This window comes from Pogoniulus pusillus, chromosome 11 (assembly GCF_015220805.1).
Source record: "Pogoniulus pusillus isolate bPogPus1 chromosome 11, bPogPus1.pri, whole genome shotgun sequence".
Taxonomy (NCBI): Eukaryota; Metazoa; Chordata; class Aves; order Piciformes; family Lybiidae; genus Pogoniulus; species Pogoniulus pusillus.
Genome location: NC_087274.1, coordinates 8,968,590 through 8,992,685, shown reverse-complemented (window position 1 = coordinate 8,992,685; position 24,096 = coordinate 8,968,590). Strand labels below are relative to the sequence as shown.

Here is a 24,096-nt window from a genome sequence, read left to right as displayed (position 1 = left end):
CACAGCCACAGGCACCAGAGCTGCAGAGCAGTTGAAATAATGGGTCTGCTCCAGGTCTCAGTGTTATCTAAGTATATCACATGCTTATGGAATGCAACAACACTGAACTGCAATCTGCTGTCCCAGCATGACTGTGTCATACAAACACATGCCATAAAACTTTGATCTCAAGAAGTTTAGGTTTAGATTAACTATCAGCTGTCCCAACAGCATGAGAGGGTGGATAAAGTGGACTACAAGTCTAAGTTATAATGAAACATTACACAGTGAGAGGGCTGCTAGCCTAAGAGTCAGCAAGATGCTTAGTAGACTGAGGGGGGAGGAAAGAGGGCTGGAGTGACAACTACCCCTCATGTCTCCCAGGGAGGTGTTGGAGTCGCCATCCCTGGAGGTGTTCAGGAAAAGGCTGGATGAGGCACTTAGTGCCATGGTCTAGATGAGTGGCTAGGGCTGGGTGCTAGGTTGGCCTGGATGATCTTGGAGGTCTCTTCCAGCCTGCTGGATTCGATGATTCTATGTGGTTCAAACATCAGCACGGCTCTCCTAGAAGCCAAGTACAAAGGTGTTCATTTGAGAGCAGCTGTGCTCCTACCTGGGGGTTTGTTTTTAGTACACTTGTAGTACACCTTGTAAGCATGGAACAGGCTAGAGGGCAAAATGTTTAGGCTCTATCTCTACTTTTAAAGATAAAAATATCTCATCACAGAAAAAAAAGCCCAAACAAGCAAGTGGAGCAAACTCAGCACATGTCTGCTGGCCAGTGGCACAACCTTCAGGTCACAGCTAGCACACACAGGGCACAAGCTGCACCAGGGTGGCAGAGGGAGTGTTGGCAGAGCTGCTGAACATCCCTCTGCCTGACAAATCCATGGTGGGTACTCTGCCATCCTCCACAGATCACTTAGTCACATATCATAGAATCAACCAGACTGGAAGGGACCTGCAAGATCATCCAGGCCAACCTCTCAGCCAGCCCTGTCCAATCAGGGTTTTTTGAACATCTCCAGGGACAGCGACTCCACCAGCTCCCCGGGTGGCACATTCCAAAGGCAAATCGCTCTGTCCTTGTGCAGAAGTTCAGCACTGCATATCTGTAGGGGCTGGCAAGAAAATAAATTCTCATATTACAGAATTTGTCTCAAATAGAAGCGGCTGCAACCTTCAGCGCTCCAAAAATCACAGCCTATGGCTCAGCTTTTCTCACTCTGCCGGGAAACAATGCCTCTTCCGAGAACCAGTTAGCATGGAGAGGCCTCATTAGCACTGAGATGGAGCAAACACTCCTTTGGGGGAGGTCAAGCAAACTTTGCTGGTGCCTGGAGCTGTCTGCAGCTCTTGGTGCCCTCAGGTCCAGGCAGAATCACAGGAGCAACACACACTCACCAGGCGTGGGACTTAAGTCATATTTGGCCTGGTAATCAGATAACATCAAGTGACTGAAAGGAAAGACAGAGCAGGTCTCACCAGCCAGAAAAGGAACAGAAAGGATTATATTTAGCTGTTACAGCTTCCTCCTGTGACTTGTTTTCCTTTTTAGCTTGAGTGAAATGAAATAGGTCAATGCCTGTTTCCTGCAGAGTAAGCCAGTGCAATTCCTGACTATTAATGTCCCACCAGAGCCTAGCGTGTCTGCACAGGTCTGACACTCACAGAAAGAGCCTGCAAATGGGTTTCTTTGGGGACAGGAAATGCAAAGCTGATGTTTTCCTTCCCGGTGAGCAAATACCCTTCACAACATTTTAATCACTACAGAAGTTTTTTTAACCTAAACACAGGTAATGACACTTCCAAAGCTGGGAAACCAGCTAGCTGAAGGGCTGCTGGGAGAGGAGAGGTAAAACCTCTCCCTTCTAAGTCAGAGCTGCTGACCAAGCCCTTCCAGAGAGTAGCATTTCTAGTCCTTGTGAAGGCAGCCCAGAGCATTTCTGCTAACCATCAGGGGATGCACCCCCACCAGGTGCATCTAACTCAGGCAGAGCAGGAGCTCTGGACTTTGCTAACAACTCACTTCCAAACCCTCCCACCCCATTGTTTTCCTCACACCCCAAGGCATCAGCTCTGCTTTAACTCGTGTTAACCACATCCAGCAGCTTTCCAAAGCCAGGCTGCATCTCCCAAGCCACAAACCATTAAATCCAGCAGCAGTAGCACTACTGCCAGAGAACTTCAGGTCATCTTGCTCAAAAACTCAAGGGGTTGTAGCATGCTGGTTCTCCAACATGCAGATAGCAAGGGTCCCATAGACAGGCACACATTGTGTCCTCCAGTGAGTCACTGGGCTCTGAACACACTTCTGCACACTGGGGCTGGCCTCAAACCAGACAAATAACAGATCCCGACAGAAGGACACTGGACAATGAGTATCCAGTGAAGACACACAAGGTTATTATTGTTATACATATGCAGATATTGATCAATGACTTGATCTGATCAAAGTCCACACCAGTTCAACTTTAGCAAAAGCTATTTATCAGATCGGGTAACACTTGCTTACGCAGGCAAGCGCAGGAGAGAAAAGAAGATTAACAGTCAGCTTTTAATTTAAGTTTGGCGCAGTGATTGCAGCAGAAATAGCCCTCAGCTGGCCTGACATTTGTGCCTCTCGCTGCAGAAGAGGACTGGAATTCTGCCTCGTCTCCGGGAGCAGCTCCGGGAGCAGTTTGCTGCTCCAGTCCCAGCATCAGCCACTGGATGGCCATCCTGCTTCACAGAAGAGCGGCACCAGGGCCGGGTTCCCCGCCAGGGACCGCTGCGCTAGCAGGCAGGGAGCGTGCCCGAGCAGCACCCAGCTCTGCCCCATCACGCTCGCCCTCAGCCGGGCTCAGGGAGCATCATCCAGCACAGCCTTCCCACTTCGGCAAGAAACTGTTCCTCCTGTCCAACCTAAAGCTCCCCTGATGCAACTTGAGGCTATTTCCTCAAGGTCCTATTGCTTGTTTCTTGGGTGAAGAGAGCAAACCCACCTGGCTTTAACCTCCTCTCAAGGAGCTGGAGAGCACAACACCCTTTCCCTTCTGCCTCCTTTTCTCCAGGCTGAACAATCCCACAGCTCTTGCCCATGTTACTGGGAACATACAGATTGGTTCTGAAGAACACCTCCATCCCCGGAGGTGTTTAAGGCCAGGCTGGATGAGGCTCTGGCCAGCCTGATCTAGGGTAGGGTGTCCCTGGGCATGGCAGGGGGATTGGAACTAGATGATCCTTGTGGTCCCTTCCAACCCTGACTGATTCTGTGATTCTAACTCCATCAAAACCAGAGGAGTAATAGGTTTGCATAAGCCAGCCAATAGGTAAAAACTCTGCTTTTCAGAGGTCATCACAGCAGGGAACATTCCTGTGGTCTCCTGCATTGCCACAGTCACCCTGAGGTAGATTTTAAGTCAACGTGTTTATAAGTCTCTGCTCTGATCAGGTATGTAACATGGCCAGACATAACCCTTGCAAGTAATTTCACTGCTTTGAAGCAGCTCCTCAATGCAGGGCCCATTAGGGCACACCAGAAGCTTGCAAACAACTTCCTACTGACACCAAAGAGGGTGGGAACGAGCAGCAAAACATGGGAGTCACAGGGTCAGCATGTACCAAACCCAGGGCTGGACACAGTACTGCCAAGGTCCTCCAGCATCGCCTAGGGATGCCTGTCACTTCTGGATACAGCCTGTGCTCTGGGCAATCTCCAACGCACACAGTGTGTAGGTGCAGAGGTGCCCACATAGCTTCTTCTTGGGCAGGCAGGACAACAAAACCCAAACCTCTAAATTCAAAGATGACACCTGGTGGATTTTTAAAAGCAGTTTCTTCTAAACTTGCAGCTTACAAAATCCAAAGGAACAGAGCTCTGTGGTCATAGTTTGTTTTGCTTTAATTTCCCTGGAGGATTAAGGACTCTGGAAAGAGCCTCCTCAGTCAAGATCATTCCACCACCTCTCTTCTGGCACGAGTGCAAAGCCACTATTAACAGAAGTCACAAGGTCAGAAGTTTCTCTAGGGAAACAAACAGCTTTTTACTTGCCAGACTGACTCCTCACCCTTGTAATCCCAAATTGAACAAGCTCCCAAGTGACCTACCTAGAAAGCTAAGCTCAGATCTTGCAAAACAAAGTGGCTAAAAAGCAGGTGAGCCTACACAGAATTAAAGAAACACTTTTTGGAAGGGCTAAGTTCACTGCAGTTGACCACAACAAGGTCAGCAAAGCACCCCCAGCACTCATACAGGCAGCTAAGAGCCAAGATCCACTGTCCAGCTCTTTTCTGAATAAATCTTACTAGAAACAGGGAATAGTACTTTTTTTTTTTTTTTAGGAAGGCAGAGTTAATGAGTTTGGATGCTTATTGTCATGACCTCAGCCACATCATCAACTGCTGCTTCCCTGCACAAGGCCAGACTGGCCTCATATGGCTCATTTACTCCAAGGGAGGCTGGCTAGTGCAGCTCATGGTACTCCTGCATAAGAACATCAGAGGCAGAGGCAGTAGTTCAGGGAGCAGAAAAGCCATGGCACACACATTTTAAGGCCTGAACTGAGAGATGAAGGAGGCACTCACAGGAGAAAATATTATTACTGCTACTGCTAATAATAGCAGCTGTCCTAAACCCATAAAAAGCAATTACTGCTCAAGCTGAAAAATAATGGAGTAGTAAAATCGTTTATAGGGCACCTGCAAAGTAAAGAGGGAGGGAAGTGCCTGCTTTAGACCCTGTCAGCTGTGACTGCTCTTAATCCAGCAGCAAGAGCTCCTGCCCAAGGCTTTGCTGAGACCTCAAACCTTTGTTTGCCCTATGCTTGCAATCACAAACTGGAGCAATGAAGGTTTCTTCTTACTGACCATCTTCCAGCAGAGCACAGTAACAAAAAAAGCTGAGCAGATTCTCCTTTCCCACACTGTTTGTCCCCCACTTGCCCAAGAGCTCATCTTTGAATGAAGGTTTAGAATGTCCAAACAATGCAAATGCATTCAACAAGTCAAACCAGTGCAACAGCTAAACCATTTGTAAGACCTGACACCTGTCTTCTCTCCTCATCCAAGTGACGAACACGGCGCAAAACCCTGAGGGTTTCTCCTTCCCTTGGTGGGAGCTGCCAGGCCAGTGCAAATCTTCAGCCTGCAGGGACCAGTGGAGCTTTACAGTGAAGCAGCCCCTGGAGCGTGCAGCAGCCTTCAGTCAGGTGCACATTAGTTAATTGGTTTGATGGGATTTTCTGGGCTGCTAATCACCATGAGGTAATTAAAAATCTGAGCAGCATGTTAAGTGCTATAGCACATTAGAGAAGTTAAACTCCTGAGAGCTCCTTCAACAGCAACAGTTGTTCCTCTTGCTCCTAGAGTGCAGCACTGACAGAGAGGATGTCTGTGGGTGAGTGAAGCAGAGGGCAAGTGCCCACTAAGGGTGTGCTGAAGAGTCAAGATGAAATGCTGATATATGTTATAAAAAGCAGGCACAGTTCAGGAAAATGGAGATTTTAAAAAGCCATTCCTTTTGGAAGGGACAGAAGTTCTCAGTCTTAGCAGCAGTGGCTGTGTCACCAGAGAGACAGAAAAGGGAAAACTCAAGTTTTACTCCACAGTTTATTAGCTGCTCACTAAATGGATCCAGGATTCTTGTGATTTCATTAATCTCATTCATGTTTCTCAGGGAACAGCTTTATGTTTAATAAAGCCCAACCACACTTTCACCCCCATGCCTGTGGTGGGGTAAGACAACCTCATTTTAAAGACTCATTCTGACATGCCATTAGGTAAGCTTACAAAAGACACTGTTTCGCTCAGGAGCACACCAAAGAGATGACAGCGCACGCAGAGAGTTGCCACTTCACAAATGCCATCATGCTCACATGGTATTCCAGGAGTTTGGCATTCCATCTGCTTGGTTTGATTGTTTTTTTTCACCCCAGGAGCCTTTCCCAAAGGATTTACTTTTCAAAACACTCTGCTACAGATGTCTTAATCACAGCAATTCCCCCATGGCCTCAAAAGGTAGGATTCCTCTCATTTCATGTCACTGCAAGGCATCCTTAGTGGAATCCTGGTCACAGCCAGGTGTCCTCATGATGCTGCAATACATGTAGCACCAAACCATAAACCATTACAAGCATTACATGAATGACTCTAGCCAAGCAAAGTGATCATTTAATTCCATAGCTCAGTCCATTTCAGCCCTATCTGGGCATAGCTAAGTCTTTACACAACACACTGCAGCATCCCCCCAGAACATGCTGCTTTGGAGACAGACACGTGCTAAGTGAGCTGTTGTGTACTTGCTGGATTAGCATTAACAGGCAGGGTTGTGGTGACCATCATGAAGAGGGGATAAGGGTTGCAGGTTCTGCTGGATGCTGGAAAAAACCTCTCTCCCCCACAAAAAGCATCATCAAAGCAGCTTCATTTGCTCAAATACCTTCTGCAACGTGTTCCTGAAACCACAGTCCTTCATCTCATGGCTTTCTGCTGCACAATCCATTCTCCAGTTAACAGGGCTGCAAACAAGCTAGTCACAAATTCCACATACATCTCTTTTTAATTAGTTTTCATTTTTATCCCAGTGTCAATACAGCAAAACCTCAGCAGCAGATTTGTCAGACTTCTTGCAGAACCACTGATGTTTGTTTAAAGCACCCAGCAGATGTAGCAGTGTAAGGAGCTAACAATGGCCACAAAGCCAAGCCAGCTAAAGCCACTCTTTGCCCCCTCTGCTCATTGCACAGGGAGGAAGCAGGTCATTTGATCACTCCACGGGCTACATCAAAGGTTCACAGTAATGCTGTCACTCCTTTGGCAGCTCAGGAGGCAGGAGAAATGCTTCTATAAACCCCAAGATTTTAAAGACAGAGGCACACTTCCAAACCAACAGGATTCTAGGAAGAGCTTCCACTTCTGCTGAACACCATCACCCAGCTTCCTCAAGGGCTCTGCTCTCCAGCAAGGTAATGGGGGAATCTGGCTCACAGGTCTCACTTCCTACATCCCACATCCTCATTCTTGCAAAGAACAGGTCAAAGCAGCCATGCAGGGGGATGGGGGTTTCTTCACTCCTCTTACTTGACCTGTTCTCATCCAGTGACCTGCAGAGATGCTAGTAGGACAAACCAGGTGGGTGAGAGAGGCTGCATCTTTGACCATGCAGAAAACCCCAGAAACTGTTCCAAACACCATGTCCTAAACTGCCTGGTAGGACAGTTTTGGAGGGTTATCTTTAACCCAGTAGGCTTTTTGGCTCAGTAGAGCATCACTCAGCGTGGTTCAGGAAGAATACACCCATGAACCTACCAATAACTGTGAAACACAGCCCACGTGAGTCCACACCACCTCAGAGATCCAACACCCTCTGTCTCCCAGCTCACTCATGATCCAAGGTTTCTTACCAAGGCACAAGTCCACCACAGGCAGTAAGCCAATGGCAGAGGCAAAAGTGCTGCTGCCAAAGCACACCCAGCCCCACACACATGGGTGAAGCCTCCCCTTCCCCTCTCACTCAGCAGTAGTGCTGCTTGCACGTTCAAACACCACTGAAAACTGGGAAATGAAAAGGTTTTGGCACCCTCCAGACCTTTTATATCCAAAAGAAACAAGGCTCTACTTGCTTTCCAAGGAAAACAGGAGGTGAAGTTAGAATCGGTCATTAGGGGAAACATAATTTGCAGTGTTCTACCCAGCTTTTGGGTTTAGTTGCACCTTCCCAGCCCGAGCAGTCACGCTTTGAACTGGTGAGTTCCCTTTCTGGTGGTTAGTTTATCAGTAAGGAGGGAGGGGGGAAAAGGGGTTTTGTTTCAGGATTTGTTTTGTTTCTTTGTTGTGCTTTCTAAAGGTTTTCCCACTGGCTTTGAAAGGTAAACACTTCCTGAGCCAGGCTGAACGGGATCTTGTGTTTGCTGCTTGCATTTTTAAAACCTAAGTAATTTTCCTCACTTCTCCTGTTCCCCTCGAAGATTGACATTTTGGCAGTCACAGGTAGAAAATCCACAGCCTGCAAGCGGGGATGTAACATAAAACTAATGCTTGTCTCAACACCACAGCTGTCTGGCTCAGCCAGGGAAGATGCCAGTCATTTCTGTGGAAGCACTGCTGGTGGCTGGGACCACAGAGCCTTTCCAGCAGAGCCTATGATGAGCATCTCCAGCTCACAACGCACCTTAGCTTGACTACAAGGATGCTAGCTGGGGGCTTCAGAGAGGTTTCTTGATTTTGGCATCTCCCCCAGCATTTATTGCAGCCTCTGGTGCCTTTACTCAGCAAACTGCAGGGCAATGTGTTTGTTGACAGTTTTAACTCCTGACCTCGTTATGAGGGCAACATGCACTGAACAGTTATTAAATGAGGTCTCTGAAGACTGCACTTATGTATCATAGTATACTACTGGGCTTCTGGAACAGTAATACAATTTTAATTCATTAAAAGCATCTCAGTATCATTTGTCAACTCAGCGCAAAGGCCACTGGCCTCAGGAGCCTTCTCCTCCCTCCCTTGGGGCAGCTGAAGGGAACTTCTCACCCAAGCCAACCTCCTGAGTTGAAATAGGCTGGGGTTATTTTTCACCTTAGGTCATTAGAGGAAGCAGTAGCAGAACCAGATTTAAAATGCTTATCTGTTACTAAAGCAATCTAAATTTTGTTATAGAAGCCCAGAGATCTTTATGGGAACATCACCAAGGCTGAGATCATAGAGTCAACCAGATTGGAAGAGACCTCCAACATCATCCAGTCCAACCTAGCACTCTGCCCTGTCCAGTCAACTACACCATGGCACTAAGTGCCTCAGCCAGGCTTTGCTTCAACACCTCCAGGCAACACAACTCCACCTCCTCCCTGGGCAGTCCATTCCAATGCCAATCACTCTCTCTGCCAACAACTTCCTCCTAACATCCAGCCTAGACCTCCCCTGACATAACTTCACACTGTGTCCCCTTCTTCTGTTGCTGGTTGCCTGGCAGAAGAGACCAACCCCCACCTGGCTACAGCCTCCCTTCAGGTAGTTGTAGACAGCAATGAGGTCTGCCCTGAGCCTCCTCTTCTGCAGCCTGCACACCCCCAGCTCTCTCAGCCTCTCCTCATAGGGTTTGTGTTCCAGGCCCCTCACCAGCTTTGTTCCCCTTCTCTGGACACATTGTAGCACCTCAACATCTCTCTTGAATTGAGGAGCCCAGAACTGGACACAGCACTCAAGGTGTGGCCTGACCAGTGTTGAGTACAGGGGCAGAATAACCTCCTTTGTCCTTCTGGCTACACTGTTCCTGATCCAGGGCAGGATGCCACTGGCTCCCCTAGGCACACTGCAGGCTCATGTTCAGCCTGCTATCTACCAATACCCCCAGGTCTCTTTCTGCCTGGCTGCTCTCCAGCCAGTGCTGGCTGTTCAGTGCTGTTTTGTTTTACATGACTAATGTAAATGTGTCATATTGTATGAGGAGTACTAATGTCAGATTGCTTTTGCTGAGGGTTCTGAGGGAAATATAACTTCAGGGTGGCTGCCCCAAAACACCATAACTCTCTTGCTGAAGCTTCCCAGCTCCAGGTATTTCTGAGCATAACATTATCACATTCTGCAGTCTGACCTTGAACAAGTGGAAGGGAATACCCATGATTCTGGAGGTAAATTAAAGGAGACACCATTTCACATGAATTAAAAGGCTGTTATTCCCCCTATTTCAAGAGGTGTTTGACAACCACCTAGAAAAAGTCTGTGTCACCACCTCTGAACAACACCTATGTGTAGGTTGACATGGGGCACAGAGACATTCCCTGCTACAAACATCGCTTTTTGAAGCACATGGGGAAAGGAAAGCCATTGTCAACAATACTGTCCTTATTCCATGTTCCAGAAGGAAAACTCATCCCATGGGATCCCGGGGTTTGGCAGGCTCTTTGCTGTTCTCCAAATCCTCCTAAGCAGGCTAATGCAAATTGCTTCCAAGCAGTGTGTGCAAGCAAAGAAGCTTTACGGTAACTGGCACCGCAGCAGACGGTGGGCCTTGTGTGGAGGCATCAGCCATGACTGCTTTCAGCCAGGAAGGGAGGGAGAAAGCCACACTGCTGATTCCCAAGTCACAGTGAATTCCTGATGAGTTGATCAAGAAGGAAGACTTCATGTCCACACATACACCACTGATAGAATGCACTGTTCTGCCATGCCAAGGCAGTACAAGGTCAATACAGTGAGGAGGGATCTGCCAAGATCTATTGCAGGAGACCAGTGAAATACTGCAGTGAGACCCAGGTGATGCTGCTAAGATCTAAAGCCATTAAGGACATTTGGCTACCTGACAAGCTCAGTGGCAAGCAGACCCACCAGACTTGGTACAGAAGGGCAAACCTGACCCCAGCTTGTTCCTCAGCCACCCCATGTCCACCCAAAACTCTTCCATAGGTTCAAAGTAAGTTGCACAACTGCACATGTTGTAAAGAATGCAGAAGGAGGAAGAGTTGTACAGGCTTCACCAGCAAACAGAGGAAGCCAGAAGAAGAAAGCAGCCTAGAAACTGGCACTGCAGTTACACTCAATTAGTTTGATTTAGATGTTTCAATATAGGATTATTTCTTATTCAGGTTAAACATCCTCTACCAAAGGGGTTTAACTCAGAACATCATTGCCTTTGCTGTATTATCCCCTCCTCCCACTACCAAAATTATCTTATTTCCTTGCTTTGGAAGCATCAACAGCTGCTTCCCACATCACCTCAGGAACCAAGTGCCACAAAACACACCACCACATGGTGGTTTTGCTCCTGGGGGCCAGGGAGCAAAGCTGGTGATGCTGGAAGAGACACAGACAGGAGATGCAACGTTCACCTCATCATCGCTCAGATGCAGGGGTAGTACCCCATGTCTGCTGCACTACAAAGCACTGCACCATGCAGCAGGAAGAAAAGGAGCTCTTCACAAACGTCACAAGAGATTGAAATTGTTGCCTTGAATTATGATTTTGTAAAATTAACCTGCAAAACCAAGGGAATTACTACTTTGGAAAAAAAATAAACTAAAATCTACTCTTTATTGATTTCTGAAGGGGATATGATAGATAAATGAATCACTCCTTTAGTGCTTAGCATGCAAACAAAAGCAGAGGCTTACAGCAGCAAGTGCAGGCAAGGTGGGCAGAACAGATACCATGCACTTCCCAGAGCCTGCTCCCATTTTCTGCCTGGTTTTCGTTCACCCACATCCAGTCACAGGGGCAAAGACTTCCTCCAGCAGACTTACTCTGCTTTGGCCCTTGCAGCCAGCCACAATCTTTCTCTAGTCACATACCCTTTTTATGCCATGTCCAAGCTCAAATCAGTCCCTAAGAGACATGCCAGCCCAGCTGACACACCAGCAGGGAGGCAAACAACATGAAGGACCTAAATGCAAGTGACAGCTGTCCCACAGTTACATAAAATCAAACCCACAACAGATGAAGCAGTAACTGCAGCAGTCAACTGCTCTGCCCACATCTGGTTTGTGATAGGTAATTGCTTATCAGCAGCAAGTTTTCCTGGACCAGTGCTGAGGCTTTGGAAGAAAGAGGAGAGTCTGTGCAGACCTACTCCTTTTCTAACCACAAAACGTTTGAAAGATTTGGTGCATCAGGAGTCAGAGGCTAGGGCCAAAAAAATAGAAGAGAAAGAAATGGCACAACACAAGAGCCCTATGAGGGTCAGGAATGCAAAACAGGAACAGGAGTACAAAACAAATGCTTTGAGAGAGAATAGGATGAATGAGAAGGACAGTCAAGGGATGTTGCCTGTTCAGAGGGCAAAGTCATGAATCCAAAAGCAGAACACATCCCATGCTCTCAGGACTGAGTACTTTTTTTGCTGATCACTCTCTTTGTCTGGCCACCAGGATTACTATAAAAGGCAAAAACGTATTTGATCTGTCCTCAAAACTCCAGCAGCTGCCCAGGTGGATGACTCAAGCACAAGTCATCATGAAACCACTAAAGGATTTTACAAGCACAGCAACACAGGACTGCAGACACTTTCTTGGAAGCACTTGTAGTGAAGAAAGAACATTTCAAGCACCCTAAATTTTGAGTAGTCCTCAAAACTGCTTCAGCAATTGCAGTTGGTGTATACTGAACCCAAGCATCTTTATTTTCTCCTGCCATGTGACAGATTCTACACAACAAATGCAATTTACTTTGACGTTAAACTGTTTGAGTAACATCATTATGATCGTGACCAACACAGATAAGGACTGCAGTGCTTCACAGTAGAAGACTCAAGAGCTTTGCAAATGTTTCTGTATTTTCATTCCCCAGCAGGATTTTCTTCAGACACATAGGAGCTCTTCAGTAGTTCCCAGAATCTGGAAGTGATGCTTACACTACTCTGCTGATGGGACCATTTGCTTTACAATGTCAGCACTGAATGGCTTTCTCCTGGCTGGTGCACATACTCCTACTCTTGAATACTAATGCCCTGACTCAGTGGGATAGTCTCCAGACATGGGAGACCTGTCCTCAAAGCCCAGTTCATTGTTAACACAGCAGCAGGAGTAAACACACTCTCCTGCTGCACAAGGAGCCTGGCCAAAACATGCCGCTTCAGGATGTCCTTCTGAGATGAGCCACTGCACTCTTAACAGTGCCAGAGAAACAGGAGACTGGGAGGATCAGCTGTCTGGGTTAGCAAGATTAAGGGACACCCAAATCCCTCCCTCCAGCCCTTGGATGGTAACTGTTTGCGGGTGGTGTTTACCGGGAGAAATTAAATCCTTGGCTGTAAGAGGAAAAACACCCACCACAACAGCGATCTACATATCCCTCAGTTCTCTGCTGAGAAACACAACTAGTCAAAATATAGATAAGAGGGGCACTTCTCAGCTCTCACTTGTGGCTGTGCTTTTCTTTCTGGCACTCTGGTCTCTGTGACTGACTCTGCCTTTAACTCTCTAATCCACCTAAATCCTTTTAGTCTCTAACCTCCTTGTCTTTTTCTTTTTGACACCTCACCTCAGATCTCCAGGTTTAACACGTGAGATAGATGTGGGCTGACCTGGTTATTTCTGAAGGGAGGGAAAGAGGAAGGGGGCTTGGGTCGGGATCTCTCCTGGGGACTTGGATTGTTTCTGGGATGGGTATTGTGTTTCTGTATTACTTTTAATTTGCATGTAACTGTATATATTTGTGTGCATATATGCTTGTATATTGTGCTAAGCTGTAAATATAGCTTCATTCTTAATTTCTAGCTCTGCTAAGTCTAGTCTGGGTGATTTCATAAGGGGGTGGGGGTGTAATACCCAAACTGTCACAGTAATCAAAGATCAGCTTTAATTGGTGCATTTCATCAGCAAGGAGCAGCTCTTTCCACCATTCTCTCCAGGGTGGAAATCAGAAACCCTGGAGAACTGGCAGGTGAGACAACTCCCTGCTCTCTGTCTTCCCCAAAAGCCATGAGATGCCTCCCTGCTGCTGCTTCTTGTACTTGAGAAGAATGAGCTAAGGGAAGCATTGAGATTCCAGACAGGTTTACACTAGAAGCAATGAGAAAATTATAGCTGGCCAAGTAAATGCCACTGGCTGGGCATCTGCTGATAACAGAACAGCCTTTAAGGGAGAAAAGAGGGTGGAAAATAAAACACACCACCACACACATCTACCACTCCTCCACCCTGGTGGATTCAGGTTTTCCAGCCTAGGAAGCAGCCAAGCATGCCAGGACTCAGAGTCACAGATCAGCTCCAGACAGGGAGAGCTTTCCAAGCACTGCATTTTGGAGATGCAAGGATGACTGTGATTGTTTCTCTCTCTCCATTGAGGTTACACCCAGTGCAGGGAGAGCTCTGCCAACTTGGAATGCTAAGTATGGGGCTGAGAAATGACACACGATGTGATACAGGTCAAGCTACAAACCATGCAGTACCCGTGGAGCTCCCCTTATTTGGAGTGGTTCTTCTGAGCAAGAATTTGTCACTGATCTAAACCATGTGTCTGATGTGCAACAGGAGGAGGTAGCAACTTCTCTGAAAGTCACTCATGGACTGAGGCATCACAGCAGAACTCCTGCCTGCAGAGGTAAGGATGTCACAGCCTCTGAGCAAACCGAGCTCAGGTTAAGCCTAGCACTGACCCAAGGAGGCTGCCTGCCAGGCAGGAAGGAGTGCTCCACACACACCTACAGGGATCTGGCAGAGGTCAGGGCATGCTGTGCAGCCTGTGACCAGGATAGGAGCACTACTACAGTGCAAACACCACACCATCACCTTTGTAAATACATTAGCCTCAGTCCTGAGAGCAACTCAGACTCAATCCCTGCAACCACCTCTGAGCAGCTGCTGTAGCAGACAGGAGTGCCCCAGAGACCCCTAAACTGTCACCTACTCACTCATTTATGGGTTAACACATTCCTTCAGTTGAAGCAGCTTTTTCCTTACCTCGCCTCCACCTCTCTGTGGCACAAATAGACAACTCCCAGCCCTCCTCTCAGCCTGTGCTCTGCTAGCGAAATCAGCCCAGCAAAGCTTCCCTAATCCCCCTCCAGGGAGACAGACATGCTTCACCCTTCCTACACCTGCTCAAATTCCAAATAAAGTGAGTTCTTATTCCCCCTCCCCCCAAAAAAAAACCCTAAGACCCAGCTGCAGCCAGCAGCTAAATTCCCAGCACAATATTAAAAGTCTTTATATTCTCGAAACAAGAGACATATCCCTTCTCCAAGGGCTCATCCCAGAAGAGGCAGAACAGAGAAGGCTTCCTGGTTGTTCATCCTGAGGTGGTTTCAGTGACAAACAGTTCAGGGTCCAGAGATTTCCATTCCTCATTCTGATTCTGTAGTCAGGAGAGACGATACTGGCTTTGCAGTAATCCTCCTCTCCTGTCTGTGCGTCTAAATGAACTATGAAATTGGAAAGCAGAGTCCAAGCATCCTCACCTGATCCCAGCTCCTGAGCCAGCCCTGCAGCCAATCTCTCACCAGCTGTTCCTTGCTATTCCACCCAAGTGTCATAAGAAACCTGGGGAGGGGGAATTAAAAATTCTGATCCAGGCAAACCCCATCTTCTTCTTGCCCTTCCCTGATCATCACCGTTAGAGCTAGGAACTCCAGTCCCAGCAGCTGGTGCCAAAGCTGACATGTCTGTGAAGAACAGGGAAGGAGAGCGGTGCCCTTGCAGTCTAACACAGAAAGGACAAAGATGTACCACACCAGCAACACCATCAGGTGCTTCTGTCAGGACTGATGCAAGTTGGTGTGGACCCCTGCTTCGAAGGACTATTAAGAGAGACCATGGCTCCTGATTCCTGAGCCACTTGACAGGCATCATCTTAGCCTTGCAGCACTTAGTGGCATATAGTGAATTGTCTCCTAATGTTGCCCTCCACACTGAAAAGCCTTCAGGATGATCCCATGGCTTCTGCTGAAGGAGCAGTTAGCATGGCCTGCTTGATCACGGCCCCTCACATCTCCTACCTTCCCCAGCCCCTGGGCAAGCAGTGCCAACACCTTCAGAAGGAAAATACAAACCGCTTCAACCTCAGAGTACAAGCACAGGCTCAGAGCTGGCTACCAGGAGGCAAGATGCTTTGCTGCCCAATGCAGCTGCAGCTTCCCAAGCTAACACAAAGCAGAGACCCGAGGTACACTCAGGTGAGCTGAGCAATCCAGAGAGCTTAAAACTTTTATCAGACAATTCTTCACAGATTGCTGCTGTGAGCAGTAGCAGGATCTGGCAGGTATTAAATGCCCCCAAACTAAAAATACAGAGAAGGGGGGAGGCGGGGGAAGTATATAATAAAGGGATCTTGTTTTTCTCTTCTTTCTCTGCTGGTAGGAACCTGCCCAGCACAGACTTGTAATCTCTTCACGTCCCCTTGGACGTGCGTCAGTGCTGAGACACCGTCCCTACAGGAGCCAGCCAAAACCTCTCTCATCACAGCCCCAGCCGCACTTCAAAGAGCAAACAGCTGGAGGGACGCAGCCCAGCGCAGGCAGCGGGCACAGCGCCCATTCGGCTGCCGTCACCAAACCATCCCGACGGACACACAGGGTGGACTGGAGACTCAGACTTGGGCAGCAGCACCTGAGTTTGGGGAGCTCTTCCCGCAGCGAGGCCCTCACAGCTCTGTGCCTCACTGGGATGCGTGAGGCCCTGAGGAATGGAATGCTCTACACGCTGAAAGATTAGCTACCGCAACTGGGAAAGAAAGAATTCCTGATGGGAAAAGGGAGCACGTCTATAGATACGACTTGAAGACCAAGGGGACTGGATTGTGGTTGCTGCTGCTACAGAAAGGCTCCGAGTGCAGGCTGCAGCTGTTTCAATCCCATCATCCTGCCCTCCAGTAAAGAAGGCTGCAGCACCTTCAAACGTACCTGCTGCTCCATCCCAATCCCACCCTGCCGGCTGCTTCCAGAGGGCTCTGGTCTCTGGTGCTCTGTCCAGCAGAAGATACACAATCAGTCCCCAAAACACAAGGGGGTGCAGAAGATCTGTGCTCCCTGCGGGGAGGTGGCTCCATTTGGTCACAAGCCACCCTGGACAATGCTTTCTTCCTAGGAAGGCCTGACTGGGAACCCAAAAGGACCTACCAGGTATGAGTGTGGGGGAAGCTATGAGAAAGGCATTCCACTCAAATTCCTCCAGTTCCAGAGTTCACTGCACCATTCCTTCACTCCATTAGCAGGTGATGTCTGCAGCCATAACCTCCACATCCATTAAATCAGTTTCTGTCTGTTGCAACACAGGCCTAACTTGGGGTCTCTACAGTGCTGTCTGATCAGACTCCAGGGAAAAAAGCTGCCCCCCACATCAATCTACTCCTAAACATGCCATCCCAGACATCCCACCTCCCAGCATCCAGGCAGACAGCTCATAGCTCCAGCATTTCAAGTACAATCAATTAGTCAGGCTCCAGGCACAGAAGAAAGAGGAAATCAATATTTGATAGCATTTGTACTTGGCTCCATACACACAAAACCATGATTAAGGCTATTAAATTAGCCAATTCCTCTTTAAGGGAGCATTCCCCTGGTTAGAGCTAATGCTGAGCAAACCACTGGACTCACCAATACAATTCACACTTGAAAGCAAAAGGCAGAAGCTGGTGGTGACTGAAGTGAAAGCATCATTATGCTGCATGGGTTAAAAGGCAGAAATATGCCTTCCTTGGTAGTGATGTTCTTTAGGTTGGGGAAATGTTGTCACATAGCCAACAGTTAAAAATGAGCAGAAGAGAGAAGATGATAACCAAGGCACTGTCTGCCTAGTTCCAATTCCTTTTGGAGGCTAAATGGTTATTTCCCTCATAAAAGTTAAGGCATTTGAAATTCATTTTTACCTCTAACTAGAATGGAAAGCTGAAGGGCTGAGATCTCCCATAAACTGGGAAAGGAGACATTAAGGAGTCTTGGACAAGAAAGGCTGTAATGGAAAGCTTCTTTTCAAGAGAAACAGGGTTTAGCAAAATCCTAACACCCATTTGCTTCAGATGAAGCAGCAGGAAGAAAAGCTTTATAAAATTCTTGTCTCACTGAGTGTTTACCATGGAAAATATTAGTGGAACCATATTTTTCAATTACAGCTTCTTTACTCTGGCATTGCTTATCTGTTTTATTAAAAGGCTTTGGAGAAGGTTGGGATATGGGGGGAAAGCACATGAATTGGAGATTATCTTGGCAGGAGAGCTGCAAGCTGTGAATCTCAGAGCTGGAAAGCAGCACTGGAAGAGGGCAGTTGTGTCACCTTCACATCAGCTGTAGGCAGGAAGTGCAGTAGGAAGACAAGTATGAGGCATGCAAGGGCTGCTCTGCTTAGGGGATTTAAGTCTAACTACAGGAAGGATTTCAGACTATGAGGTAACATCAATAGCATGGTTGGTATCTGTGCATTGTCAAGCCAATGATCAAGGGACAGATGCTTCTCTTTCTAAAGTCAAAGTCTTACTAACTACAGTTTTGGTTATCTTTTGGCATGTTTTATCCAGATTCACTGGAATAATGAATGGGGGTTGTGGGAAGCTTTCTCCTGCAACGAGGTATGGAATGTAAATATCAGGCCCTGTGATGGGAAGTGTCCTTGGGTCTTACTGATTCCCAGGGGCCTAAGCTGGCAACCATGAACAACCCGTGCACAGCTGTCAGGGGGTGGAATCTGCCGGCCCCCGGGGCGGACGCAGCCCCAAGGGGGGCTGACCCTGGCCAGCCCCCCTGGGTGGTACTCACAGGTTGTTTACCACAGGTAACCTATCTCTGCCTTACATATAACTTGGAGCCAATCTATACTGTCCACTTCTGCCAGCCCCAGGCTGGCTGGAAACACCTCCTCGGAGACACTATATAAGCCATTGCACTACCCTAATAAAGTGGTACTGATGTACTGATGCACAGATGCCTAGAAGCTGCTGTCTCGAGTCGTCAGTACCCCGATCTCGCCTCTCGCCAGCCTCTGTACCCCAACAGGGGGTGGGGGGAATAAGAGAGAGATGTCTGCATGCAGGCTTCTGCAAGCCAAATCAAAGAGAAGTTGTGCCACATTCTGACAGCTAAGCACATGTATGTTCCCCTCCTGGGCACTATATTACTTCATCTCTATAAATAATGCAACAAAGCTGCCTGCAAAGAATTTGCCCGTGTATATTCTGTTATTCAGTGCACACCTAGCTGAGACCTGGGCTCATTAATCTGAGCAACTTGAGAAGGTAATGCAAGATGTGGGCACAGTGCAGGCACTGCCACGTGGCCAAAGTAGAGGTGGCAGGAGGATCTGGACAGGTTATGCTTCCCACAGCTGGGAACTTGGGCTGGTATCAGTCAGCGTTGGAGCACAGTAAGACTAAATTGTAGGCCACAGGGACAGGCCATCACCTGTTTGGGATGCTTGAGCTGTTACTGTCACAGTACCACACTGTTCACTCCATCTATTTTTTCCCCACGAGAAACGTGCCCACAGCAGGAGCACAGTGCAGGCTGTCAAGCAGCCCCAGGGTAGTTCAGGGAGATGTTCACCTGCTTCTCTCTGCTGCAAAGCTATTGCATGGAGTTTATGTGGAGTGATGAATAACATCAAACCAAACAGTTCCCCAACCTGGGGGACTGCTGCCAGAGGCTCCTTTCCTTTTCAGTCTCCTGCTTCCTGTGGTTTCCTTCTCATTTCATTACATAAAGCCCTCCAGGTCCCTTTCCTGCTCCATTCTCTGTAGCCTCACAAGACTCCTGAGATGCCATGCAAAGCACACGAGCCTGCTTGGGGACCAGAAGCAGCATAATCACATCTATGCAGACCAGCACCCAAATCACCATCTGCCTTTGTAATGAGCTGCAGGGCTAATTGGCACCACACAAAACCAGTGTGCTTGTCCTGCTTTGGGGACTGCAGCTCAGCACAGAGCCAGACACACGCCAGTTTACTCAGAGTTCCCTCTAGAGCTCACCACAAAGTGATGCCACACCAACAGGCAGAGGTGCATCTGACAGACATGCATCCGACATAAGCTTCCCTAAGCAACAACAGGAAGTGTCCCTTCCACCCATCAGGAACAACCCAGGAGAGTCATACTGTCAAGTCTACCTTGTCCTCCACTTGGCCTTTAAGCTGGAAGCACAGAATGGATCTATGCATGCATGCAAGCCCAACACCAAGCTCGAGGGTACACACACACTACAACTGTCCCTACCCAGGCTTGTTAGCAGCATTCTGAGGTTTCACCAACATCTGTGTAGGCTTAGTAACCTTTAAAGACATCTCAGCAACTTTCTGAACTGGAGCAATCGAAGGAACCGCCTGATAGATTTTCCCCTCCCTTCTTGTTCCTCACTCTTCAACTTCAGCATTCCTCTGCACCCTTGCCTACTTGCCATCCAGCAAGGCACAGGACTTTTGCTGCTACTGAAGATATTGCAGACACAGGGATCATTAGATTGGAATGGGGTCAGGAACAGCAGTTCTTGGAAAGTCTCAATGCAGCCCACAACGTGTAAAGAAAGCTCCACAAAGGAGAGGCCTTGAAGGCTCAGCTTTTGTCTGTGCTGCCCAGTGACTAGGTACCAACCCATATCAGTCCATTTAGTGTTCGCTTACCTGAGGCTTGGGAACATGGATGTACAAAGAGATGGAGCATTGGCAGCCAGAGATGAAGTCTGACACAACACAAGGGTTGTGCAAGATGAGAGAGAAACTGGTGAGGTTTCTGGGATCTGGCATAATAAAGAAACAAGTGATAGAGATGGAAGCATTTGAGAAATGCTCTCTTCTAGATGCTGGCACACAGCAGCATCAATCACAACAAAACTCAGCAGATGTTCTGACAATAAACACCGACCAGGAAGAGCTGGGACACTTTGGACAACATGCTACCAATTCCAAGAGAGAAGGCAAGAAGCTCTGGCTTCCCTTGCTCACCCCCTACCTCCCCACCCCCTTATATATTCTGAAGTCTTGATAAGTCATCCTGATGGAAAAAGCTCTTTGTTGTTGAGACCTGAGCTGCAGCTCCAGGGAACATCCAGCACAGGTCTCGGGAAAGGCTCAAGCAGCAGAGCTCCTGCAAGTGTAACCTTCCTTTGGTACAACTATTCAGAGGATGCTCTTGCAGAAAGAGCCAAGTTTACACCCCTATTTTGTTCCAGCCAGCCTCATCTGTCTGGGAAGCAGAGAAGAGCATTAGCTCTAGTTCAGGAGGGCATGGTTTCCACCAAGCTCTTCCACCCACTCTGCTTAGTAATGAACTGCAGTGAGCAAGCTCTGTCTAGTGCTTGGTGTCATGAACCTGCAGCAAAGCAGAGGGAGCACCACTCACTTAAACATTGTCCACTTAGAGATTTCCACTGTGAAGTGGAAAACAATACAGCCATATTCAGCAAGTCACAGGAGCCTTTCCCATCTCCTCACCTCTCAGATATGGAGGAAGCCAAGCCAACAAGAGGCACAGCACCTCAGTACGTTTGCTTTCAGACAAAGTGCACAAACAGCACACCAGCTTTAATTCCCAGCTCTCAGGCACCTTTGATAAAAGCATCACCTGCATCTTGATCTGCTTTATCATGGTCTGAGCTGTGATGACAGGAGATGGAAGGTTGCACTTTTACATGAGGTGTAAAAAGAGAGCAGACACAAGATCAATTTTTTTTCTTACCCTGGAGGAAGAGAAAAAAAATAGTGATGAGCAGAAATTAAAACCGTGGAAAGTCCAAGGCAGAAGGGTCACTCAAAAGGGAAAAGGGCTGAAGTGCTTTAGCATTCAGAGGACTGAATCTGCGGGCTTCCCTGTATAGAGAAAAGAAGAAAGGATTTCCCAGCATAGGCCCTTGCTAAAGAGCCAAACTAGAGCTAGTGACAGACACTTGCCTCCCACCCAGGCAGATGTTGTTAACAAGAGAGAAAGGGCAAGCCTGTAGCCTGGAGGAACCCTTCCTTTGCCACACTCTGACTCTGCTTCCAAGGGTTCAGAAAAAGTTGAGGCCATTTCACTTCATTTGTCTTCACTCCAGGTGCCCTCACACACCCTCAAGTTGCTTCCCTATCCTTCCATCAGCAAATAGCCCAGAAGTGCATACACACAATGAGTACAGAGCAATCTGCTCTCTCCAAGGGCATGCCAGCCTGTGGAGAAGTAGCTGCCAGGTAGGTATGGCAGGCCCCTCTCTCTTGCTTGCACATGGAGACAGAGCACTACAACGAATGGATCTTTCCATGGCCTGTGGTTTGCCACCCACCAGTTATCCCAGCAAGGGCAACCATACAGCCAGAACAGGCATATATGAGAGACAGGCAATTAAAAGAGGGGTGGGGAAGGAAAGCAGTTCTTCTTATAGGAAGGCAACTGAATACTCTGAGATACTTATTAAAATCCAAAGATTTTAGCCATTACAGCTTCAAACTTAAGTAAAGTGCAAGGAGAGCAGCAGCAGGAGCAGTAGTGAAAAACAGATTGGAGACTTAGTGCTCCCTGGAATACAAGGAAAGTGGAGAGGGAGCACAGAGATCCCTCATACATTACTTACATTACAGCTGCTGCTTTCATATCTGCATCTCCACAGCAGAGATAAAGCAGATTGGATTTCACAGCCTTACTGCCTGTACCCCACAAGCAGTTCAAGCATCAATTCCAGTTTTCATTTACTATAAGAACAAGGTTCTTTTGCTGCCCTCTCACCCAACACCCACTGAGTACAAAGGTGAAGCACATCAAAGACAAAACTTACAGCTTGCACATGGTCCTGCAACTCCTGCTGCCTCTCAGGCCATCTGGACCCACAAATTTCCAACAGCTCCTCAAGCCACAGCCACCTCCAAACGCGGATTCACCCAGCTAAAACAAAAGACCACTCCTCCCTGCCCAACCCCCTAATTACAGCTGAAACAGATTATATACAACTCACCCCTCATCACAGCTGACAGGCATTAGCCACTCTTGCTCACTGGGCTGAGACACAGCTAATTTGCATTAACAATCCCCAAGGGGGATAATTTTCCAGATTCAAGTGTGCAAAATTTACAGAAAATGCTTCTAAGAATGGGGAGAGACCCAGAAACCCTCACTTCATGGCAAGATTTATGGTCACAGAAATCAGACACAGAGCTGTAGGCATCCTGCAACAGCAAGAGCCTGGGTGCAGCCACTCCTAGCAGGAGAGGAAATGTTCTATACACTAGGAAGATTAATATTACTTTTCTTACTGTTCCTTTTCTTTCTCAAGCCCCCCAAATAATGCCAGGAGCTACATATTAAGAACCACAGATGGTGAAGAATGCTCTCTGACACCTTTAACACCTATTTTCTCCCTTCTGAAAGGACCTGGGGTCAGCAGGCCAGACCTGAGCTTTCCAAAATGAGGTTTTAAAAGCAATACTCTCAGCCCAAATATTCTCAAGTCAGTGTAATGCACTGCATGTTCTTTTTATAGAGCAAACTAAAGGCCAGACAAGTACTGAAGGAAAATAAATACACCAGAGCATGATCTCTCCTCCTGAATGAACTCACCTCAATGATGCCAACTTACAGCTGTGTTCACTCAAAAGCCAGAAAGAAGCCTAAGGATAGAATAGTTTTGCTGGGGCACCTTAATTCTTGCTTAAAGCTCTCTGTGTAGCAGTAAGCAGAAAGTGGCCAATGTGATACTAGCTTTCCAAAAAGGTTTCAGTGAGGAACTGAGGAACCACAGAGCCTGATGGAGTAGGAGAAACTGGGATAAGGAAGAGAGTGAACAGGCACTGGGAGAAAGGCAGCACAGGTTTTCAAATAAGAAGCTGTCTCAAGAATAGATTGGAGCTCTCTGAAGGAGCCTGTGAGGGTATAGAAAGGGAAAACAAAATTACTGCAATTTGCTTGGATGATGAGAAGTCATTCAGCAAGGTCCTTCAACAATTAATCTTCCATGAGACAAGAGCAAAAGTCATTCTAGGAATGAACAACTTGTTAAAAGTTAAGAAGCAAAGTGTGAAGAAATTGGTCGATTTTCAGTGGGCAGAGTCACCTGGAGTGTTCAGCCATCCAGGGCTACAGAAACGAGCTGGGGGAAACAACAGTGAAGGGAGGGAATGACAAAGTTTCCTGATGACTTCAGGAAGAGGAAGCCTGGATGAAAAATGAAAGTTGTTTGCTTCTTGATCCAAATGATGCCTTAGGCTCTCAGCTCAATCTGCATGATAACAGAGTTCCATCAGCAAGCATTCCTCTGCACTTGCAAAGACCCTGATGGCCTTTTGCAATGTAATTAATTGGAGGCAATTACAGCAGTCGAGTGGGTCCCTGTGCAGTGTGCCCTGGGCAGGGCTGTGGTGCTGCAGAAGTCCAGGCACGGCTGAGCCAGCTGCAAGATACAGCTCCTGACAAGGTCCAGCAGCAAAAGGTAAATGAGTTTGAAAGGGAAACAACTGATGCTGCTGGCAAGAGCTGCAACCTGGCACAGGCAGCAAAGGCAAAACGATGTCCTCCCTACTTCTGATGAAGGAAGTGCTGTTAGCTCCCACTGATCTCTGTCCACGAGTGAGAAATAAGGAGCTCTTGCAACGTTGCACAGCCAGATGTTGCTGTGGCACATCATTCTGGATCAGCCTTGGATAATGTCTCAAGGGGATTGGCACTCAGACAGGGTCAGCACAGGTCACCGAGGGCCTCTTTGCAAAAGGCTGAGGGATAGCTAATTGCAGTGAGTCATGTGCTACTAAGGCAGGCTGGCACAACTAG

At 47.7% G+C, this 24,096-nt stretch overlaps 1 long non-coding RNA gene across 1 annotated transcript; it reads right to left on the bottom strand.

Moving 5' to 3' along the window:
- Positions 1-4,772: 4,772 nt before the first annotated feature.
- LOC135179290 (uncharacterized) lies at positions 4,773-22,237 on the bottom strand. The gene is made up of 4 exons (XR_010303968.1): positions 22,112-22,237; positions 21,043-21,173; positions 19,989-20,104; positions 4,773-7,072 (listed from the first exon to the last, which is right to left on the bottom strand). It is a non-coding gene; the product is annotated as an uncharacterized LOC135179290 (long non-coding RNA).
- Between the last annotated feature and the right edge of the window lie 1,859 nt (positions 22,238-24,096).